We start from the raw sequence: 24,683 nt of genomic DNA, 5'->3' as shown, positions 1-24,683 counted from the left end.
AGCAGGGTATCTTCTATTTTTATTTTGGTATTTAATGAATTCATTTTGTTAAGTTTTTGAATTAATGGAGACACTGGGTACCACAGAGGATTGTAAACAAGTAAAAAGGTAAAAAAGAAGATGAAGACTTTGGTTGGGGGAATAAAGGAGGATGGAGGATCTGAAACCTGCAAAAAGAGTAAAATATTTATTTTAAACACATTGCTCTGTTATGGGAAAATGCATTAGACATAGGCAGATCTTATGGGTTTCCCAGTTAAGTTTGCTTCCAATTAGAGTGGAATCCATGAAGGTTATAAGACAAAACATCCAGAAACTTGAGTTTCAATCTCAACTTGACCAGTGTTTTTCTGTGTCAATAACTCCTTTGAGCCTTATTTTTCTCTCCAATAACTAGATATGCTAACATAACAAGGGAAGCATTATAAAAGAATAAAAGAGATGATATAGTTTGAGTGCAGAATGATATAATTTCTTGGAACTCTTTGACATTATTGACTGAATGTAAGGTATTCTGATTCTGATTAATGCTTCCTGTCCTCATGTCCAAACCCAACCCCATGCAGGTACTTTTGGCCCAGGAAATACCCTAACTACAGTGACATGAGAGTGAAAAAGTCATATTTATTCATAGAAACTCAGAAAGGCTAAAATAAAAGTAATCTGATATCATTGGATACAATTCTTTAACTTCACAGGTGAAGAAAATGCAGTCTAGGTAAAAGAACTTACTTGGTCCAATTCACCCACTAATGATAGAACCCTATGTCCCTTTCCCATTCCAACATTTCAACCAATACCTGGAATTAACTCTCATCATGGGGTTAAATAAGCTGGAAACTACATTCTTGTCTATACACAAAACCATTTGAATATCTCCTCCTATTCCATAAGCTTCCTTCTGCCCAATGATATTTGCCCCATGGTAGTGAGAGCTCCTGGATTATAAGCAATCTATATTGGATAATTCCTACTTGTCCAACATTATAAGTCAAGCATTCAAAATTTATCATCCCTTTTCGGTCCACTGTCATAACATGGGAAAGGAAGTCTATGGCCATTTTAGAGGTTGCATCTCTCTGAGTCATCAGTCCATCCTTGGCTAGCCAATGTAGCTAACTTTTAAGGGACACCCAATGTCGAATGAAGCACAGAGAGCTGGCTGGTCTTGAGGCTTCATTTGGTGAATGAGTCATAGCATCATAAGGTTTAGAACTGGAAGGAACATCAGAGATCACCTAGTCCTGGACATACTTGACAACTCACTCTTTGGGGAAAATGACAAGAAAGGACTGGACGAACTGACTTAGAGGGAGGGCTTAGCAACACTGAGTCAGTGTGGCTTGTCTAAACTATGACTAAGGTAGCCAGGATGGTGGATCAAAGAATCAAACCAGGCAAACGGAAGAATTCTTTTATCTAATACATGAGTGTATGGAGAAGAGACACATGTGAAAATTAAAGTATAGACTGGCTCTCAGGAAAAGAGGAATACTTAAAGAAGACAACTTGGAACAGTAGAGGAGTATTGAATTCAGACTTGAGTCTAAATCCTGACTCTACTACCTATAGGGCCTTGGGCAGGATGCTGAACTTAACTGGGCTCAAGTTTCCTCATTTATAAAATGAGAGAGTAGGACCAAAGGAACCTTTCAGCTCTAAAACAATGAGCCTATAATTCTTTCATTCAAGGGAAAGGGATGAGATGGACAGGATTTATTCTTGTAGAATTTTAGATCTTTGTCTATTGGACTCACATTATAGCTCCCACATTCAGAACTTGATGAGAAAACCTGGATATCTTTACTCCTAAATCAGTGGGATGAAATTCAATGAGGGCATTCTATCATTTAGAGCAAACCCAAGAGCAAATTAAGCTATGGCGATTTTGGTTAACTCTACTTTTCTGTTTCCATTTCCTCATCTGTGAAATGAAATATTCAGAACTAGATAATCTCTAGGGGACCTGACCAGTTCTTATATTCTATGTCCTATGGAAATTTTAAGATGTCATATTTTATGGTCTAAGATTCCTTCCAGCTTTAAAATTCTCTGTACATCTAAAATTCTAACTCTAAGTGTTTGTAGAAGAAGCCAAATGGTACAGTAGATAGAGTACTGGGCCTGGGGCCAGGAAGACATGAATTCAAATTTAGCTTCAGATTCTTAGAAGCTATTTGATCCTAGACAAGTCATTTTACCTGTGTTTGCCTCAGTTTCCTCAATCATAACTTGGGAATCAAAACAACACCTACCTCTTTTCATTGTAAAAGATGATCTGACATAATATATTTAAAGTTCTTAATACCATGCCTGCACACATATTAGGCACTTTATAAATACTGGTTTCCTTTTTTCTGCTTATTAAAATTTTTAGATCTATAATTTTACAATGGAAAATTAAGTGATGATCACTTTTGACATTTTTCCTTTGTTTTAAGATGAAATTCCACACACCTAATCTATCTTACTCTTTTTACATTCTTAGGACTTTTTTAAAATTCAAAATATTCATCTATGCCAGCTGTATTCTGCCTAAGCCAACATAATCTTTCCAAAGAAAAGACTTAGTTAATGAGTACTTTTAATCTGAGGCTAGGAATTTGGATACAGTATTTATTTACATCAGGACATCCTTTCTTTCTGATGTGTCAGAAAAGAACAGCCATGTCCAGTTTATATAGTCCTAATATTTAAGTGGTGGTAGGAACCTTATATATTATCTAGTCCAATCTTCTTATTTTGTATTGGTTTTTAAAGATTTAATTTTAATTAACAGAAGTCTTTTCCATCTCTAAAGTTCCCACCCTGACAGAAAAAGAAAAGAAAAGTAAAACAAATTCCTTATAACAGATATGTGCAGTTAAGGAAAACAAACATCCTCATTGGCTACATTTAAAAAATATATGTCTCATTGTATACCTATAGTCCAGCATGTCTGTCAGAAAGTGGGTCACTTCTGCAGAAGAATTACTTTTTAGTTTAAAGCTATTCCATTTTCTTCTTTCAGTGGGCCTTAGGAAATTGAGTCTGAATTTGGAAATCTATGTGTGTCTGCATGTATGTTTCTGTGTAGGTGTGACTGGAGCCAAATAGGCAAAAAAAGTTTGTTCATTGATTGACTCAAAAAAAAAAGGAGTTGTTTGTTCCATCACTGGTCCTCTGGAACATGGATGGCCATTGCCTTGATCAAAGTTCTCAAACCCTTTAGTTATTCATCTTTACAGTGCTTTGTGTTCTATAAATTGTTCTGGTTCTGCTCACTTCACTCAACATCAGTTCATGTGAGTTTTTCCATGTGTCTGGAATAATTTATTTCCTCATTTCTTAAAGCAAAATAATTTTCTGTCCACATATGCCACAATTTATTTATCCATTCGCCATTTATGGGCATCTTCTTAATTCCAATTTTTGTTTGTTTTGCTTTGGTTTTGGCCATAACAAAAAAGCTGGTATAAATTTCTGCATATATAGGACATTTTCCCTTATATTTCTTTTGAATATAAACCTAATAGTGAAATGGCTGCATTAAGGGAATATACTCTTTAATAATTTTGTATATAATTCTGGATTGTTTTAAAGAATAATTGTCCCTATGCATAGGATCACTAACAATGTATCAATATACCTATTTTCCCACATACTCTCCAATGTCTTCCGTTTTTCTTTTTCATCATCTTTGCTGTAAGAATAAACAGAGCCAGTAATTAATGTTCAAAGAGTAATAGTGCCACTATTCTAAGGAAAAGCTAAGATGTTCTCCTCCTCCCTCTCTCAGTCTTCCACTGGAAGCTCCTCCTCTTCTCGAGAATTACCCAGAATTCCCTCTGGTCCCAACTGTCATCAACTGTCATCAATGGCCTTCTTCTGGCTCTTTTTGTCCCATCCCTTATCCTTACATTGCAAATCTGGTGATTATGCGATGGAAGTTTAGAATTACTCTAATATGCATTTATCTAATAATAAGTGTTTGGGAATAATTTTTCATATCCCCAAAAATAATCTGGCTTTTTTCCCTGGAGAACAATCTGTTTACATCTTTAGATCATTTATCAGTTGGGTAATGATTGTTATTCATCTGATTTTGACTCATTTCCTTATATATCTGGAAATGAAGCCTTTATAAAAAAAAAAAAAAATCCTTGCTGCAAAGGTTAAGTTAATTATTTCCCCTTCAGTCTTAGTTTTATTAGATTTGTTTGTGAAAAAAAACAACACAACAAAACCTTTAATTTGATGTAATTAGTGGGTACTTTTCAACATTTTTCTTTTATATCTAGATCACATGTACATTTAGAACTTATCTTGGTTTAAGCTTTTGATATACATTTTATATTTTTCATACTTCTATCCATTTTTCTGAAAAGGTTTCACCCAATGAGATGTCCTTATAATGAATATGAAGTATTTGTATTCATAATGTGTAATATTGATAAATAGGTTATAAGGTTCATTTTCTTCTATATGCGGTACATTTCATCTGTTCTACTGATTTATTTACCTATGTCTCAACTAATACCAAATTATTTTTGAGACTTACTGCTTTGTAGTATAGTTTGAGATCTGGTACCCGTCTTCTTTCTCATTTTTTTTATTATTTCAGTTAGGAGTCTTACATTATCCCCTTCAAATGAATTTTATTATTTTTAATAGTTCTATAACCTTTAGTTATATTAATTGCCATGACATTAAATAGGTAAATTAATGTAGGAAATATTATCATCTCTATTATATTAAAGTATCCTACCTATTAACAATTAATATTTTCCCAATTATTTTGGCCCACATTCATTTCTATGAGCAGTGATTTGTTATTATATTCGCATAGTTCTTGTGTTTATTTTAGCATGTAGATTTTCAAATATTTCATACATTCTATAATTTTTTAAGCCTTACCTTCTGTATTAGAATCAATATTGCATATTGGTTCCAAGGCAGAAGAGTGGTAAGGGCTAGGCAATAGGGGTGAAGTTAAGCTAGAAAGAGTTTGAGGCCAGATTTGAATCTAGGACTGTCTCTAGGCCTGGCTCTCAATCCATTGAACTATCCAGCTGCCTCTCTTCTATAGTTATTTTAAATAGACTTTCTCTTTTCATCCTGTCCTGTTGGATTTTGTAGATATTATTTACAAATATAGATTTATTTTATGTCCAACAATTTTGTGAAAGTTATTAATTGTTTTGATTAATTTTAGTTAATTCTCTAAGGCTATTTGTTTCTTCTTTGTGCTTATTTCTTCAAACATTTTTTTAATCTCATTGCTGTAGTCACTATTTCAATTACTATATCAAATAGAAGCAGTGATAATGAATGTCCACATTTTACCTCTAATTTTATTGGAAAAGTTTATCTACCATCATATGTAATGGTAGCCCTTGGCTTTAAATATATACTATTTATAATTTTAAGAAAAGGTATATTTATTCTTATCTTTCTTAGTGTTTGTATTTTTAAAAAATATATGAATGTGATTTATTTTGACAAAAAGCATTTTCTGCATTTATTCACAAAATCATATGATTTTTGTTTTTGTTATTAATATGTTTAACTCATTTTATACTTGGTGGCAGTACTAGGACCAGAACTGAGATGTCCTAATTCTCTGGTCTAAAACTCAGTCTGTCAAATCTAATTATTATCTACTCTCTTACTAAAATATGGTTTTAAAAATCTATGAAGTTTCTGAGGGATTTATGGAAAAAAACACTACCCACATTCAGAGGAAGAACTACAGGAGTGGAAATAGAAGAAAAACAACTGCTTGAACACATGGGTTGATGTGGACATGGTTGGGGATGTAGACTCGAAACTACCACACCAATGCAACTATCAACAATTTGGAAATAGGTCTTGATCAATGACACATGTTAAAACCAGTGGAAATACACATCAGCCATGGGGGGGGGGGTGAAGGGGAAAGTAAGAGCATGAATTATGTAACCACGTTAACTTTTCTAAAAAATAAATATTAATAAATGTTTTTAAAAATCTATGAAGTTGCTGCACAATATTTTTTCTCTCTTCCTTAGGATAGTGGCACTATTACTCTTTGACTATTCTCCTGCCTGTGTGACCATCTCCCCTTCTCCTCAGCTGAACCATCACCTATATCCTGTCTTCTGACTGAGTTATCCCAAGGCTTTGTTCTGGTCACTTTTCTTTATATGCACACCCTTTTAAGACCTCATCAGGACTGCTAGGTTAAGATGGTGGCAGAGTAGAGGCAGGGCGACTTTCTCTCCTTACCAACGAATAAAGTACCTCCAAACAAAAAAAAACCCAAAAAACCAAAAACAAAAAACCCCCAACAAATCCAGATGAAAGAAGGGACCCCACAATAGGGCACACTATGGAAGGTATGTAGGATTTGGTCACTTCCACGCTATAAGGGGTGGAAATAGCTCCCATCAAAACGCAAGTGGATCAACCCTCTCCCATGCCACCCACAGTATCAGAGGCAGAGGCTGCACTCCAGAGCGAGCGGGGGCACAAAATCTAGCCCCTTGGCAGCTAGCTAGCACTACTAGGAGCTTGCCCCTGAGAGCAGTAAGACCTGAGATTCAAGGTGGCTGGAAAACTCAGACCTTGGACACTGGAGTGGGGCTGAGAGAGGAAGCAGCAGCTCCCAGTGCACTCAGACTCAGGGGAAAACTCCAGGTAGAGGAGCAAATGTGGGCCAAGTTCTAGGGTCTGGGCAGCTGGCTGGGAATATGGGGGCTCAACCCTGAAAACAGCTAGACCAGAGACCCCAGGAGGGCCCCCAGAGAAGCCAAGAGACTCACAAAGTAGCCTCAGGCAAAAAAACTGCTCCCTAACTCCATACAAAGAGAATGAGATTGCCTTACTCAGCCTTCTGGCAGATAAACCACAATGATGCCAAACAAAGCCCAAAAAATAAACAAGAAGACCAAGAAAAAAAAAACTCTAATATTTGATAACGTTTGCACAGAAAAAAACCCAGAAAACAGAGGACAAACAACTAAAGACATCCAAGCCTTCCCAAAAATATGAAAATGGGTCACAAAATCTTGAAGAGTTCAAATCTGAGATTATGAGAAAGATGGAAGAGACCTGGTAAGAAAATAACAGTTTAAAAGGCTGATTTTCACAATTAGAAAGTGAGGCTCTGAAATCAAATGAATTGATAAGCAAATTGAAGACCAGAAATGACCAGCTGGAAGCCTTGAAGAACCAGATAAACCAGATTGAAAAGGAAACCAAAAGATTTTAGCCGAAAACCAGTCTCTAAAGGCTAGAATTGGGCAATTAGAAGCCAATGATCTCACAAGACAACAAGAAGTAATAAAGCAAAGTCAAAAGACTGATAAAATAGAAGGAAACATGAAATACCTCACTGAGAAATTGACAGATCAAGAAAACAGATCTAGAAGAGACAATTTTAGAATCACTGATCTTCCAGAAAAAGCAGAAATCAATAGAAATTTGGACTCCATACTAAAAGAAATTATTCAGCAAAACTTCCCTGAAGTTCTACAACAAGGGGGCAATATCGACAATGAAAGGATCCATAGATCACCCTCTACACTAGACCCTGAAAAGAAAATCCCCAGAAATATAATAGCCAAAATCAAGAGCTTCCAAGTAAAAGAAAAAATATTACAAGAGGCCAGAAAGAGACAATTCAGATATTAAGGGGCACCAATCAGGATCACACAGGACCTGGCAGCCTCCACACTACAAGACTGCAAGGCTTGGAATACAATATTCAGAAAGGCAAGAGAACTGGGTCTACAACCAAGGATCACCTACCCATCAAAACTGACTATATACTTCCAGGGAAAAGTATGGGCATTCAACAAGATAGAATATTTCCAAGTATTTGCACAGAAAAGACCATGACTAAATGGAAAGTTCGATATTTAACCACAAAAACCAAGAGAAACATGAAAAGGTAAATAAGAAACAGAGGGGAAAGAAAGAATACTCTTATTTTTAAATTTGCCTCTTTAAGGGCTTTAATGAGATCAATTATTTGTATGCTTATATGGAGAAATGTTATGTGTAATTTTCAAAAACTGTATTCACTATTATAGTAATTAGAAGAATTATTCTTTTAGGGAGAGGTTGGAGCACTAAATGGTCTAAGTTGAGATGGGGTGGGGAAAAAGAGGGGGTTGACTAGTAGATGGCCCCAAGAGAAACTTGAATGAATAAGAAAAATAGGATATTCTATATCACACAAAGAGAGCATGGGAAGGGGAGGGGATGAATACTATAATAAGAAGGAGAGGAAGAGAGTATTAAGAGGAAATACTTAAACCTTACTCTAAGTGTAATTAATCCTGAAAAGGGAAGAGTAGCTATATCCACTGGGATATAGAATTCTATCTAACCCTACTGAGAAAGTCCGAAGGGATAAACCAAGGGGAGCAGAGGAGTGGGGTGGAGGGGGTCAAAAAAGGGAGGGAAGGAGAGGAGGGAGGGAATTCATTAGGCCTTAAAAAATAAAAAGAGGGGAATAATAAGAGAGGGGGTGGAAAGGGAAGTAAATCAAGGGAGGGGACAAGGGTGATTGGTCTAAAACAAATCACTGGTTTAAAAGGTAATAGTGTAAAAAGGAGGGTAGAACTAGGAGAGGATACCAAAATGTTGAGGAATACACAACTGATAATTATAACTCTGAATGTGAATGGAATGAACTCATTCATAAAACTTCTTTACTGAATTAGAAAAAAACTATAACAGAGTTCATTTGGAAGAACAAAAGATCAAGAATATCAAGGGAAATAATGAAAAAAATGTGAAGGAAGGTGGCCTAGCAGTATCAGATATAAACTATACTATAAAGCAGCGGTCATCAAAATAATATGGTACTGGATAAGAGACAGAAGGGAGGATCAGTGGAATAGACTTGAGGTAAGTGACGTCAGCAAGACTGTTTATGATAAACCCAAAGAACCAAACTTTTGGGACAAAAATCCACTATTTGACAAAAATTGTTGGGGAAATTGGAAAACAATATGGGAGAGATTATGTTTAGATCAACATCTCAAACCCTACACCAAGATAAATTCAGAATGGGTGAATGACTTGAATATAAAGAAGGAAACTATAAGAAAATTAGGTGAACATAGAATAGTATACCTCTCAGATCTTTTGGAAAGGGAAAAAATTTAAAGCCAAACAAGAGTTAGAAAAAATTATTGATTTTATTAAATTAAAAAGTTTTTGTACAAACAAAAACAATGCAATCAAAATCGGAAGGGAAACAACAGACTGGGAAAAAATTTTATAACAAAAAATTCTGACAGAGGTCTAATTACTCAAATATACAAGTAGCTAAATCAATTGTATAAAAAATTAAGTAATTCCCCAATTGATAAATTGGCAAGGGACATGAATAGGCAATTTTCAGATAAAGAAATCAAAACTATCAATAAGCACATGAGAAAGTGTTCAAAATCTCTAATAATTAGAGAAATGCAAATCAAAACAACTCTAAGGTAATCACCGCACACCTAGCAGATTGGCTAAAATGAAAGAAGGGGAGAGTAATGAATGCTGGAGGGGATGTGGCAAAACTGGGACATTAATGCATTGCTGGTGGAGTTGTAAACTGATCCAACTATTCTGGATGGCAATTTGGAACTATCCCCAAAGAGCTCTAAAAGAGTGCCTGCCCTTCAATCCAGCCATAGCATTGCTGGGTTTGTACCCCAAAAAGATCATAGATAAACACACTTATACAAAAATATTTATAGCTTTGCTTTTTGTGGTGGCAAAAAACTGGAAAACGAAGGGATGCCCTTCAATTGGGGAATGGCTGAACAAACTGTGGTATATGCTGGTGATGCAATACTATGGAAAATTTTTCTAAAAAAATTTAATATTAAAAAAAATAAAAAATAAACAACACCTCATCAGTTACCACATATAGGTAGATGCATCCTAGACCTATTTACACATCTCTAGTGCCTCTCATTCGCTCCAATCAGACATAAACTGCTTATAGACATTTTGAACTAGATGTCCCATGGAAAACTCAAACTCAACATGTCCAAAACAGAATTAATTAACCCACTCCCATCCTAAAAAATGTTCCCTTGTCCTAATTTCTTCTTTTTGTGGAGGACACCATTTTCCTTACACTTGATCAATTTTGCAAGGTAAGAGTCATCTTCATTTCCTCACATCCCACCCCATATCCACTATGACATCTTTCTTATCTGTCCCCTTTTTCCTAGTTCAGATTCTTATCAGCTAATAGGTAGACTGTTGTGGATAGCCTCATTATTTGTCTTCCTGACTCAGATCTCTCTGCTCTCCAATCTTTCACAAAACTGAGCTGGGTCACAATTCTAGCTAAGTCATTCTCCTGGTATAAAAAAAATTCTCTTCCAGTGCCTTTCTAATACCTTTAGAGTAAAATGTAGACTTAGCTCTATTTTAAATCTTTCACATTTTTTTTCTTTCTAAAACTATTATATAAAACTGTTTTTGTTTCTATATCTCCAACATGTAGCCCAATGTCTCACACTTAGGTATGTATTAGATTAATTTTTGGTTATTGTAGCCTCCAGTAGAGAGAGTAGGCCCCAGTAAAAAGGCACCACGTGAAGCCCCCAAACCCTTCCCTTCTGACTCCTCCCTGCTGTACCTGGCAACAATTGCTTGTCCTTGTGCTACCCACTAAAGCAAATATTACCCTGAGCATCTGGACTAGATCATTACATATTTACCTGTGATTTATTATCCTATAGAATACTGTTTAAGTTTCAGTGAGGTAAACTAAGTCATTGTACTAAGATTGTAAATAATTACCAACCATTGTCCCTATAAAAGGCTTACCTAATCCCTTAGCCAACATCACTTTCTCTATAAAATGCTCTCTGGAATCATTAAACATTGTCACATCAGCATGAGGCTTTTTGTCTGTCTGTAAGTCTGTCTTTGATCCCAACCACATTTCTCTTATTCCATTCTGTGACCCGCAAATAACTTGACAGGTTGTCATTACTTGTTTATTGGATGATTATTAATAGCTGATTGGTTATTAATCATTAATCAGTATTTAATTAGTTCATTGTTAACTGGGCATTCAAAAGCACATTTTTGTGCATTTATGTATATTCTACCCCATGACTGTAAAGCACTCCCTCCTCATCTTTGCTTCACAGAATCCTTATCACTTACTCCATGAAGCTTTAGTTGATTCTCATGCTCATAGCTGCTAATGTTTTCTCTGTACTCAAATTGCCTTGTATTTATTTGTGTGTATGTATTTTCTTCAACCAAGCAAAATACAAATTCTTTAAGTATATGTTCTGTATTATTTTTGTAACTTCTTCCCCAAGTATAATGCCTTGCTCAAATGTGTTCTTTTCTAAATCTATTTTTATTTTATTAAATAGTTCCTAATTACATAAAAAACTAACAACCATTTTTTTAATATTCTGAATTCTAAATTATGTCCCTTCTTCCCCTATTTCTTAGGAAGGCACTTTATTTAAATTTAAAACTATCCTTTCTATTTCAAACAAAGTCTCCATTTCCATTTTTGAATGAGGTAACTTTAATACATTTATGGTTGGGCAATCTAACTGATTTAGGCACTATCTCTGATAAACCCATCCATCCTGTATGAATTTCACATTCATGCTCTTCCATAGACTCCCTATAGATCAATGATTCCCAAAGTGGGCACCACCGCCCCCTGGTGGGTGCTGCAGCGATCCTGGGGAAGCGGTGATGGCCACAGGTGCATTTATCTTTCCTATTAATTGCTATTAAAATAAAAAAAAATAATTTCCAGGGAGCCAAGAAATATTTTTTCTGGAAAGGGGGCGGTAGGCCAAAAAAGTTTGGGAACCACTACTATAAAATCTCTATCAAAGTCCTGGAGGTCTTCTGCTAGCCTTGTAAGTAAACACAAAAGAACAAGATACACAAGAATAAAGTAATTACAAGCTCAGACTTATGTTTTAGAATTTAGCATTGGTAGGTGTCTGGAATTTGAACTGGAAAACACAAAGACTTGAGAAAGGAGAACCAATTATGAGTTTATTAAAAAAATCCAGGTGACAGATGATGAGTTCCTAAAGTAGGGTGATGACATCTTATACCCTCCTAGACTACAATAAGTTCCACAAAAGCAAGGGCCATACTTTTTCTTTATTTTGTTATGGTTCCTGAATATAGCACACATACAATAAATGTTTGCTGAATGAGTTAATGAATGAATACTATCTTTTGGGGACATGCAAAGTTTTGCTTAACTGGCATCAAAGGATTGAGTTAGTTTATGGAGTTCTGAGGGTAGACATTTCCCATAAAATGTGAGCTGGGTTTATAGATTTAGAAAATAGTGACACTACCAGCAGCCAATTTCCGAAAACAGGCTGTATCTGAGTGTGATTTACTGGTAGCTATGTAGAAATGAACATTGCTGTCAGCTGTGAACTATTACAGAAGTAGAAAAGCTACCATAGTAAGAGGAAAGGAATTTAACTCTACTTAGGTAGCAGCAGAGGGTGTGAATTGGGTTGAGCCTGAAACTTTAAAAGGTTAAAAAAAATATTAAATGGTTCACAGTCATATAAAAAATTGAGATTTTGGGGTGGAGTTTGGGGGAAGGGTTCTAGATTATTGGTACCTATCAGCATAAAGGTGGGCAGTATAAGTAAGCAAGGAGCCACCAAATGATATAAAAAAAAATCCTCCAAACAAAAACAACAATTATTCCTGAGGTTTCTCTACATAAAGATACAATAAATTTATAAACTACCCTCCCAAAGTCAAATAAAGCTTTTTCACCTTCCCTACTGCTCCCTGTGAACTTTAAAGGCAACTCAGGAGCACAGTGGATAATCCTTTGGAATTAAGAAGATTTCAGTTTAATTCCTCCTTCAGAAAATCACTAACTGTATGTCCCTGGGTAAGTCGCTTAACCACTGTCTGCCACAGTTACTTCAACTAATAAAATGGAGATAATAATAGCACCTGCTACCAATCACTTAGCACAGTGCCTGGCATATAGAAGGTGTTTAATAAATGCTTGTTTCTTCCCTTCTCTTTTTATCTTACTCTTTTCTGATTGACTGCCCTTTAGGGATTTCATCAATTATAGGATCAAATATTCAGAAGAATATTTAGAATAGATAGGGGCTTTGAGGATAATTTAATACAGCCCCCTCATTTTTTAGGTAAGGAAACCAAGGCCCAAAGATATTAAATGACTTGTCACAGGCATTCTTTGGTAGACATAGAATTAATACTCAGCTCCTTTACTTTAAGGTCCATACTTTTGAAAAGTAGTGTCAAACATTTATTTATTTTTAAAAACTCTTTACTTGCTATCTTAGAATTGGCACTAAGTATTAGTTCTAAGACAAAAGAGCAGTAAGGGCTAAGTAACTGGGTTTAAGTGACTTGCCCAAGGTCTCAAAGGTAAGGAAGTGCCTGAGGTCGAATTTGAACACAGGACCTCCCAACTCCAGGCCTGGCTTTCTAATCACTGATCTACCCAGCTGTCCCCCAATAAGCATTTATTAAAGTACCTTCTGTTCTTCAAGCACTATAGTAAACTCTGGAGAATATAAAGACAAAAGGAAAACAGTCCTTGCCCTCAAGGAGCTTATATTCTACTGGGGAGACTATATGTACATACATAAATATATAAAAAAGTAAAATTATAAAAATAATACAAAATAAATATAATCTTCTTTCCCTTGGTCGCATAAAACTCTCTGTATATCTCAAGTACATATTTGGTTCTATTTTGTATTATAGTTATTTGTGTGTGTGTGTGTGTGTGCGCGCGCGTATGTTATTTTGGATTATAAATTCCATGAGGACAGTGTTGGAGTGAAGGATCTTCATTTTTGTATATTTCTCAATTCCAAGCACAGTACTCTCTGAAAGTACTGTTGCTGTTCCTTTTAGTCTCTTAATAACCCTATTTAGAGTTTTCTTGGCAAAGATACTGGAATGATTTGCCATAACCTTCTCCAGCTCATCTCATGGATGAGGAAACTAAAGGAAGCAAGTTAAATGACTTGCCCGGGGTCACACAGCTATTAAGTGCTGTGGACCAGATTTGAACTCAGAGTCTTCCTGGACCTACACCCTGTGCTCTGTTTACTGTACTACCTAACTGCCCCGAACATGTTTGGTTGAAATAAACTATACTATCCAAGATTGTTAAAGGAAAGACTCTGAAGACTGAGATTAAAATCCTCCTGCATATGTTTTCTATATATTTGACCTTGATTAAATTACTTATCTCCTTTTTTTCATTTTTCATATTTAAATATTTTATTTTTTTAGAAGAATTTTCCATGGTTACATGATTCCTGTTTTTACTTTCCCCTTCACCCCCCTGCAACTCCTCCCCCCATATCCAACTCGCATTTCAACTGGTTTTAACCTGTGTGATCAGTCAAGACTTACTTACATATTATTGATAGTTGCATTGGTGTGGTCATTTAGTGTCTACATCCCCAACCATGTCCATATCAACCCATGTGTTCAAGCGGTTGTTTTACTTCTGTGTTTTCACTTCTGAAGTTCTTCCTTTGAATGTGGGTAGTGTTCTTTCCCATAAATCCCTCAGAATTGTCCTGGGTTATTGCATTGCTGCCAATACAGAAGTCCATTACATTCGATTTTAACATAATATATCAGTCTCTGTGTACAGTGTTCTTCTGGCTCTGCTCCTTTCACTTTGCATCAATTCCTGGAGGTCTTTCCAGTTCACATGGAATTCCTCCAGTTTATTATTCCTTTGAGCATATACCACAATTTGTTCAGCCATTCCCCAATTGAAGGCTATGCCCTCGTTTTCCAGTTTTTTGCCACCACAAAAAGCAAGGCTATAAATATTTTTGTACAAAATCTACTTCTCTATGATCTCTTTGGGGTACAAACCCAGCAATGCTATGACTGGATCAAAGGGCAGGCACTCTTTTAGAGCTCTTCGGGCATAGTTCCAAATTGCCATCCAGAATGGTTGGATCACTTCACAAATCCACCAGCAATGCTCCCAAATTTGCCACATCCCCTCCAACATTCATTGCTTTCCCATTACTATCATTTTAGTCAATCTGCTAGGTGTGAGGTGATACCTAACAGTTGTTTTGATTTGCATTTCTCTAATTATTAGAGATTTAGAACAGTTTCTCATGTGCTTATTGATCATTTTGATTTCTTTATCTCCTTTTTCAACTTCATGTCCTCATCTGTAAAATATGAATGAGTCAAGTTAGATGGTTTCTAAGATCACTTCTAGCACCAAATCCTAGGATCCTGTGACTTGACCCTAATTAAGGGTCTAAAAAGTCTGAGGGCAGGGAGATTGGGGAGGAAGAGAAGATAGTCACTCTATGAGCTAATCACTATTTACCAAGGGGCAGATATTTTATAATTGTTATTCTTATTTCTTGTGGCACCTCACAGAAATCAAATAAATGTTAAAGGAAGAAGAAAGCTTTGTTGCTTTGGAGGAGGAAGCCTGGAATTGAGAATCAGAACCTTAGATTAAGATGCTAAGTCACCCTGCATATGCCTCGCCTAATCTCCCAAGAGACAAGAAGGATAAGATTCAACAGGGAGAATATGTCTACCACCATTCACACATTGGCAGAAATGTGTGACTTAGGAAGAGTTGGGGAGGATGACAGGGAGCAGGTGCAGTATGCTTGGCTGATGCAATTTCCAAATAAAAGAGACTTGGAAGCTTGCTTCCAAAAAAGCATGATGAACATATCTTGGAACATCAGCAGATTTCTGTAATTTGTTCTTTTTAGCTACCTATGTCGTGAAGAGATAAACTAATACTTGTCTACAGAGTTGGAACTGGGATGCATTCAAAGGTACCAACTTGACAAAGCATCCAATTCTTTTCCAGGTGACTAAAGCGTAAAAACCCAAGAATGCTGTAAATCTCAGAATGAGGAGAGGGACCTCATGCCTTTATGTCTGCCTACTGAGACCTCTTGCCATGTGGTAATGAGCATGTGGCATTATTGTTATTTGTGCTTTTTTTCTTGCTTTTAGGTAAGGCCTTTTAGAGGTACTAATGACCTTGTGGACTTTGAAAGCTAAGAATGCCAAGTCACCAGTGATCTGGGAGCCAGAGTCCATGCTGGTTGTTATAGCCAGGTGGCTCAGCAATGAGTTCTTAAGGAATAACCTGAATGACCCAGACCAGTAGTAACTAAGATGAGGACTCATCCAGCAGCTAAGTCACACTGAGAAGTGACCTTGGTGGGAACAATGCTCTGTAGAAACCATTTTAAGTCTGACCTCATTCTCCTATGAAAGAATATGCCCCCAGGCATTGGGGGAAATGCTGTATTTGACTTTATGCTATAACTTCTCTGTAAATATTCCTTTGTAAAAGCCAATTGATGTTAATTGATAAATGCTAATTACTGACACTAAAGAAAGAGAACACACTAGAATTGGGTCTTAAGCCAATAGCATTACAGAAAGCTAATTTTCTCTATCTATCTATCTATCTATCTATCTATCTATCTATCTATCTCGCTAGCGAGCTAGCTAACTAAAGAAAGTTGCTACTGGGGTGCCTTGGAACTCAGAGGAGGGAGGTGTGGGCAGCTTTCCACTGGGATAGTGAATGTAACCCAGCAAATACATCAGGGAACCAGGGGGAAATGTAGGAATGATCTGAAAGATGGCAGGAGCATAAAAAAATAGAATTTATGATGGAAAAATTATAAAAGTTGAGTATAAAGTTTCCATTGGTTTTATTCTTGGACATGCTCCTTTGGCCTCTTCCATCACTGATAAATAATAACAATCGTAATAATTCATATGTCCATAATATGTCAGGGGGCAGTAATAAATAGAAAGCTGGCATTGTAGACTGGAAGAGCTGTGTTCAAGACCTGTGACCAAGTAACTTTTCCTTCATCCATCGATTTTAAAACTTGCCTCCTACTGCTTCTTCATCTTCCAAATGAGACATCCAGAGACTATGACTATGAGGAGTCAGCATTCCCTAGGAGCTTGGGCTGTTCTCAACACTTAGCTATTTTCCACCATAACCTCTGTCTTCTTCCACTTTTTATTGCCAGAACTATAGCCAAATTAAAACTACCATAGTCTCTGGAAAGATAGAGCCAATTTACCATTATTTTGTTGCACTTACCATTATAATAATATGAGAACCAGCCACCATTCTTACACCATCTTTGGGATTTTCCAGACTACCCAGTCTATTGCTATCTTGTAAATATTGTCTCCATCCTTGGAATTTAAGCTCCTTGATATCAAGGACTGTTTGGCTTTCAATTTTGTATCCATATTGCTTAAGCATAGTACATAGCAAATATTTAATAACACTTTTCATTCATTCATATGGGAAAGGTGTGTAATATAATTATAGGCAAATCATAATCTCTCTGTGCCATAGGCAACCCATTAAGACCAAAAATTACAGATAATCTGACAATCTGCATCCATGGAAGGAATTCCCACATTGAAAATTGTCCTAATTTAGGAAATTCCATGACCATTCTTCAACAAATTAAATATTTTAAGGTTCTGAGATATATAAGTCAAGCATCAGTATTCCCCATTTTAAAGATGAGAAAAGTGAGTCAAAGAGATGAATTGATTTTCTTATAGCCACATAGTTAGCAAGCATCAAAGCAAGTCTAAGTCTTTTGAATCTAAACTCAATATTTTTTTCATTCTACTATTTCAAATTAAGTCTTACTTTTCAGGGGCCACACAGTTCCTACATGGAAGCCATTTGAGTCAAAGTGAGCCTTTTTTTTGTTTCATTTTGTTTTTGTTCGCATTTTCAAAGTTGGAAATAGCATTTCACAACAGCCATAAAGCATTCTGCTCCAGTTTGGCTTTTCAGAAAACAGTAATTCATGAGTTACTAAGCAGATGGCTTATTTCCTCCATCTTCTTGCCTAAAAACACACTCTAAGTGACTCAAAAGCACGTAACTCATGACCTATTGTGACTCATTACTCAACTACTGTGCATTTGTTTCAGCATTTATCACTCTATAGAGAGAATAAATTTAGATTTTACACTTTTTCAGTGGGTTGGTTTTAATATCCTGAAAAGGCTACAGAGCTAGGAAAGAATCTGGGGAGAGATGTTTTCATTTAGAAGGAATAAGGGAGGAATAAGGGATAGAGTCGGAAACAGTACATACCACATTTTGATATATATAAATATATATATATATATTTTTTTTTTTTCTCTTTTAACCAGTCTTCTAAAGAGAAACAGGATCTGCCCCCTTCCTCCCCCATACACAAAGTACAGCAGGCCTATATAAAAGCCTTGTTCTCTGCTTGAACTGCAGTTTGGGCCTACTTAGAACACAAGCTGGATGTTGATGCTTCCATTCTTGCCCTTTATGCACCCATATTTGTACTCCTGAGGGTGGCCTCCCATACTCTTTATTGCTGCCCAGAACCTAAATTTAAAACTGAATTTTCATTGCAAATTTAAAAGTTGGATCTTCTAACTCTATATATTAGAGTATCAAAGCCATTTAATTTTCTTTGACAGATAAGAATAATGTTACCAAGAGACTAAAAACACTTAATAAGGAGCTTCAGTTGTTGTCATTAACTCAAATAATTGCATACTCCTGATCCCAAGTGGCAAGGTGCTTTTTCTTACCTCTCATTCCCATTATCCCCATCTGTATTTTTTTCAGACCCCCATAGCAGTTACTTGAAAAAGACATTCAGTGATAGTATATGAGTATGAAAATAACCTAAGCATATAAAATATTAGGGCTCAAAGGGTCCATAGGAAATAGCATGCTAGACATCAAACATTAGAATCTAAAGGGCTCAATAGCATAGAGTTGTTATTAGAACAAGAACTAGGACTTAAATCTCCTGACTCCCAAGTCCAGTGTTATGTGTTTGCTTTCTTTTCGGCTTTAAGGGAGTAAGAATTTATTCTGTTCAGTAAAAGATCTCTATTTCCTCTGAGGTCCGAATGCTGGAATGTATGAGGACACTACCTTTTTTGAGAATTTCAAAGGCAACAACTCCAACTAATGGATCTGCCAGCATCAAATACATTAAAAAAATGTGAAGACTTGGTGATGGAAATACCAGTTCCTTGTCCTTGTAATTTGGTGCATGTATTAAAAGTATTTTATTGCAAGTAAGCAGAAAAACACCTTCTATTCATTTTCACTCAGATTGCACACATTTCTTTGGCAATAAATTAACACTGGCTGGCATGGTAGATTACATTTATCCATAACCAATGTTGGAAACACATAAGTAAAGCACAGCATAAAAACTGGGCAGGGAAAGGATTCAAAAAGAAATGATCTATGTACAAGTGTGTAAATAGAAGTTAGTGTGCTTTCTTTTGCCCTTTTTTCCTAGTCCCCTCAGTGATTTGCCTCGCTAATGGTTTCATTCATACTATACTGCAAAGTTCTGAGATTATAGTAAATGTTTGCAGAAACTATATGTGGCTGTGGAACAAACTATAATTCCAATGAAAATTTTTTCTACTATGCCAAAGGGCTTTAAGAGACTGCCTACCCTCTGATCCAGCCATACCACTGCTGGGTTTATACCCCAAAGAGATAATAAGTAAAAATACTTGTACAAAAATATGTATAGCTACCCTCTTGGTGGTGGCAAAAAATTGGAAAATGAGGGGATGCCCTTCAATTGGAGAATGGCTGAACAAATTGTGGTATCTGTTGGTGATGGAATACTATTGTGCTAAAAGGAATGATGAACTGGAGGAATTCCATATGAACTGGAACATCCTCCAGGAATTGATGCATAGTGAAAGGAGCAGAACTAAGAGAATGTCATACACAGAGACAGATATTCTCTGGCACAATCGAACATAATGGATTTCTCTACTAGCAGCAAAGTAATGATCCAGGAAAATTCTGAGGGACTTATGAGAAAGAACACTATTTACATCCAGAGAAAGAACTGTGAGAGTAGAAATACAGAAGAAAAACAATTGCTTGATCACATGTGTCGATGAGGATATGATTTGGATGCAGACTCTAAACGATCATCCTAGTGCAAATATCAATAATATCGAAATAGGTCTTGATCAATAATACACATAAAACCTGGTGGAATTGCTAGTTGGTTAAGGGAAGATGGTGGAAGGAGGGGAGGGAAAGAACATGAATTATGTACATAACCATGGGAAAATATTCAAAATTAATTAATTAAACAAATACACTTAAAATTTTTTTTCTAGCACACAGTGAAATATTTTCTGAATGCACAGAACTAATCTCATTTCTTTGTTACTCAGACTTTCAGTGGCTCCCTATTACCCTTTGAATAAAATACAAAGTCAGTCTGGCATAAAATAGCCTCCACAAGCTGACTCTGTCCTGCCTTTCCAGATTTATTTCATATTTCTCCTCTTCACACTCTCTTTGTTTTAACCAAACACTACTGGGATTTCTTTCCAATCTGCCCATTCTGTCATCTCTGGTATAAATGCATCAGATTCTCTCTTGTGCCAGGAAAAGAAAAAAGAACATTATCTCTACATGCCCGTTGAAATCTTTTCCTTTTTTCAAGACTCACTCAGCATAGGCACCATCTCCTCCATGCAGCCTTTTTGGATATCCCATTGAAAATCAGTTTCCATCCTCAATGTTATATATACAAATAAATGCTTTAATTATGAACTTGGTAATCCTGAACAAACATGAATATAATAGGAAAAGAAAATTGCCTATGAAACTGTCTACAACAAATAGCTTGTTTTTTAAAAAAAATACACATCAAATTTTACAAGCAATGAGTGAATTCTCATTTTTCCTGAATTTTTTTGTTTCTAGCATTTATTATTTGACCTCCTAATTCCTTAAGATGAAATTAGTCTCAGGGGCAGTTAGATGGCTCAGTGGATTGAGTGTCAGGCCCAGAGACAGGAGGTCCTGGGTTCAAATATGACCTCAGATACTTCCTAGTTATGTGACTCTGGGCAAGTCTCTTAACCCCCATTCCCATTCTTCTGCCTTAGAACCAATGCATTGTATTGATTCCAAAATGGAAGGTAAGGATTTTTTTAAAGATGAAATTAGTCTCAATTTAAGAATAAACACCTCCTTTAAGACACATTTTACTATGGTTTTTATTGTTTTGTCTTTGTTAAAGAACACATTTAGAATGTTTGCTTCACTATATTTGTCAGATTTTTACATCTCAGTAAATGAACAGTTTTTGTAAATTCCTATGAAAAACTAAGAAATTTATATATTAATTTCTATTTGAACTCATTAATTTCCAGAGATCTAACATATTTAACTTTTCTAAAATTCTAGTCAGCTCCTTAACTTATTTCTTTTTTGTTGTTGTTAGATTTGTTTAGGTCTGAAATAGATACTTTGAGGTTCTCCTCTATTACGCTTTTACTGTATCTTTGTCCCTGTGATCTGATTCATTTTTATTAAAGTACTTAAATGCTATTTTGCTCAGTGGTCAAAGGTTATTTGTTCTCTTTCATTATTTATGGTATAACTAAGTGTAATGTACCTTCTCTGCTTCTTTCTTTTAACCATGTGAATTTTAACTGTTTTCTTGTCTGTTTATCATTATTGCCATTTTTTCCCCAAATTGTTTGGGAGTGTAATAAATTCTGCTCCACCTCCAAACCTTATGTTATACATATCTGTATACCAATCATATATATTGATCTACTTTTCACTGTAGATAATTATTTCTTTTAGGGCTGGAAATGAATGATTTTTCATTTTAATTTTCCTAGCATAATGCCTTGCCATAATAGTTAATAAACATTTGTCAAAAATAGAAAGGGTTGGAAATACCTCATTGTAGGTGACCTAAGTTAAATTATAATTCTCAGAAGTCTCCTATCTCAAATCATTTCAGAGCTCTCCATAATCAAAACCAATTAAGATAACCTTATCTACAGTTTTCCTCTCCTTATGTAACCTTCAGGTTCCTGTTTCTTTTGTGCATTTAATCACATACCTCATATTGTTTCCATCTCTTCTACCCATATCCTTGGACAGTTTAGGAAAGGTGCCACAAAATATGTATCTCTCATAATGGCTTTTTATTTCTGGGCCTATATCTATTACTTCAACATTTCATTACATCCCTTGCTAATTACAAGAATTATTTATCTCCCCAGTACATAAAAAAAAAAACAATAGCTTTTATTGCTTGCTTTTACTGGCCAAGCTCCACTGCTTTGGGCTCTATGTACTTCCCCTAATTAAGATATTTTACTGCAACTCCAGCCTCATTAATGCATGAACTCTTTGCTTAGCATACTCTGGGATATTGGTGTGTATGTGTAAGGGCAAGGTATGAAGAAGAGCTGGCTGCAATGGGAGTCAGGAGATCCTGCTTCTTCTCTTAGCTCTATTACTTTCTTTTCTTTTAGACTTTAGTAACCATAACTATGGAAATGACAGCTGATAGTGACTCAGTATTTTAGATTTTGCAAAGCAATTCTTTTTGGTTTTATCATTTCACCCTGATAACAATTCTGGAACTAGATGAGCCCTATACTACAGATGTGGAAACTGAGGTTCAAGGAGGTTAGATGAGTCATCTGGGGTCACATAGCTAGTAAGTGTCAGAGTCAAGTCTGAAACCTAGGTCTTCATGACTTTAAACCAAGCATTCCACACCAACATCTATGAAGAAAGAAAATGAGCAGCTTGAACTAGGTGACCCCACACTGTTCTTGACAGCTTGAAAAGTACATAGCTTCCTATCTCCCTTCCTACCTGATTAAATCTTATTTAAATTCTTTGTTAAATTCTCCTTGGACATTTCTTTACACCTTAAGCAACATAGCTCTTAGGGGAAGTTTAATATACTAAACCTCCCCATTTCCCCCATTTTTCTCAACTTACTGGAAACATATTTAGTCAAATACATATGGCCTCAAATTGCCTGGTCCTAATTGGGCTAGACCAACTAGATTCCCAAATGCACTCTTCTGATCTTGTCACCTCTCTACTCAATACCCTATTCCTTGCTGAATAACAGCCAGCTTTCTTAATGGGATATTTATATCCATCAACTAATCATTATTAAGCATCTGTTAGGTGCTAGGCACTATGTTAAAGCATACCATGGTCTGTCTCCAACAAGTCTTTCCAGTCCTAATTCATATACTCTTAAAGTTCTTTATCTACTTGTTTTAACTCATATTCACATACTTAAATGAAATCTTGCCTGTACTTATACTCTCGTGTATACTCGTGGAAAGAGCACTGTATAACTTGTTTTAGGCTTAGTTTTCCCTGTCTGTAAAATGATGAGTGAGAGGATCCATCTTAGATATGGTGTTATTTTTTATTTCTGGCTTTGAATTGAGTCTTAAATCTGTCTTCCAAACCTCTTTCTTTAGTCCTTTCTTTCTAACAAATTTAAGGAATGCTTTTCATATCCTCCTACCATAGAACATCTTCTAATTTTGGGTGACTAAAAAGTGAGATAGTGGATTCGATACTGCCCAGTAAATATGAACCAGCTTAAGCCAGGTGTCACTCCAGGGAGCAGGACAAAGTCCTTAGGCCCCTATTGGAATGATTGGACAGTGTTATACATAACCAGAAAAGTCTTTCCAGGATTTTTTGTGATCATCTTGTTCATCATTTCTGATTTTACACCAGTATTCCATTACAATCATATACCACAATCATATCCTAATTGATGAATATCCCTTCAGTTTCTTGTTCTTTGTCACCACAGAAATAACTGCCATAAATTTTTTTTGTATAATGAGGTCCTTTTCCTTTATCTTTGATCTCTTTGGGACATAGCTTTAGTATTGATATTACTGCTTCAAAGAGTATGCACAGTTTTATGGCACTTTGGGCATGATTCCACGTTGCTCTCTCATATGGCAACATCAGTTCTCAGTTTCCACTAGCCACTAGCAGTGTATTAATGTCCCACATCCACTCCTTTGGGGGACAAAGCCCAAGACTCCATAGCAAAGCTCTGGGGGAAACATAGACATTCAGTAAAATTTAGGCCATAACTCAGTTAAAGTTAGACACGTAGCCTGAGGCTACCCTTCTGCCATAACTGAATGTTCTTCCAAAAACTAGTAATGCAAGCTATTGATTTATCAGCCTATAGAAAACTCTGTCTACATTCAATGAGGTAAATCAAATCCATTGTACTGCACTTATAAATCATTATCTTCCATTGTGTATGGGAAAAGCTTACCTAATCCCTCAGCCTGTTTCAGTTCCTTTATAAAATAGAAGTTGTGATCAATAAACTTTGCCTTGATTTGTAACCAGCTTATCTCAGCCCTCTTGATACCAAAAAAAATTTCTCATCTCCCCTATCCCATTTTGGGGACCCACAATAATCTTAGTGAGCAGATCACACAGCACCCTCCAACATTTATCATTTTCCTTCTTTTTGTCATATTACCTGATAAGTACGAGGCGGCACCTAAGAGTTGTTTTAATTTTAATTTCTCTAATTAATAGTGATTTGTAGCATTTTTTCATATGACTAGAGAAAGTTTTAATTTCTTCATGTGAGAGTTAGCATGTGCCTTCTTACACATAAGCTGATGAAAAGTACTGTAGGTTCTTAGGTTTTACAGCTACTATAACAGCCTCTTTTTAGGTATGAAACATTAGATATTTTCTATCTCAATGACCATGGGCATGTATTTGACTTCTTTGAGTTTCTGTTACTGATTGTGTAGAA

The sequence above is a fragment of the Gracilinanus agilis genome, chromosome 2, assembly GCF_016433145.1.
Source record: "Gracilinanus agilis isolate LMUSP501 chromosome 2, AgileGrace, whole genome shotgun sequence".
Taxonomy (NCBI): Eukaryota; Metazoa; Chordata; class Mammalia; order Didelphimorphia; family Didelphidae; genus Gracilinanus; species Gracilinanus agilis.
The sequence above is the reverse complement of the archived record's forward strand: the minus strand, read 5'-3'. Positions refer to the sequence as shown.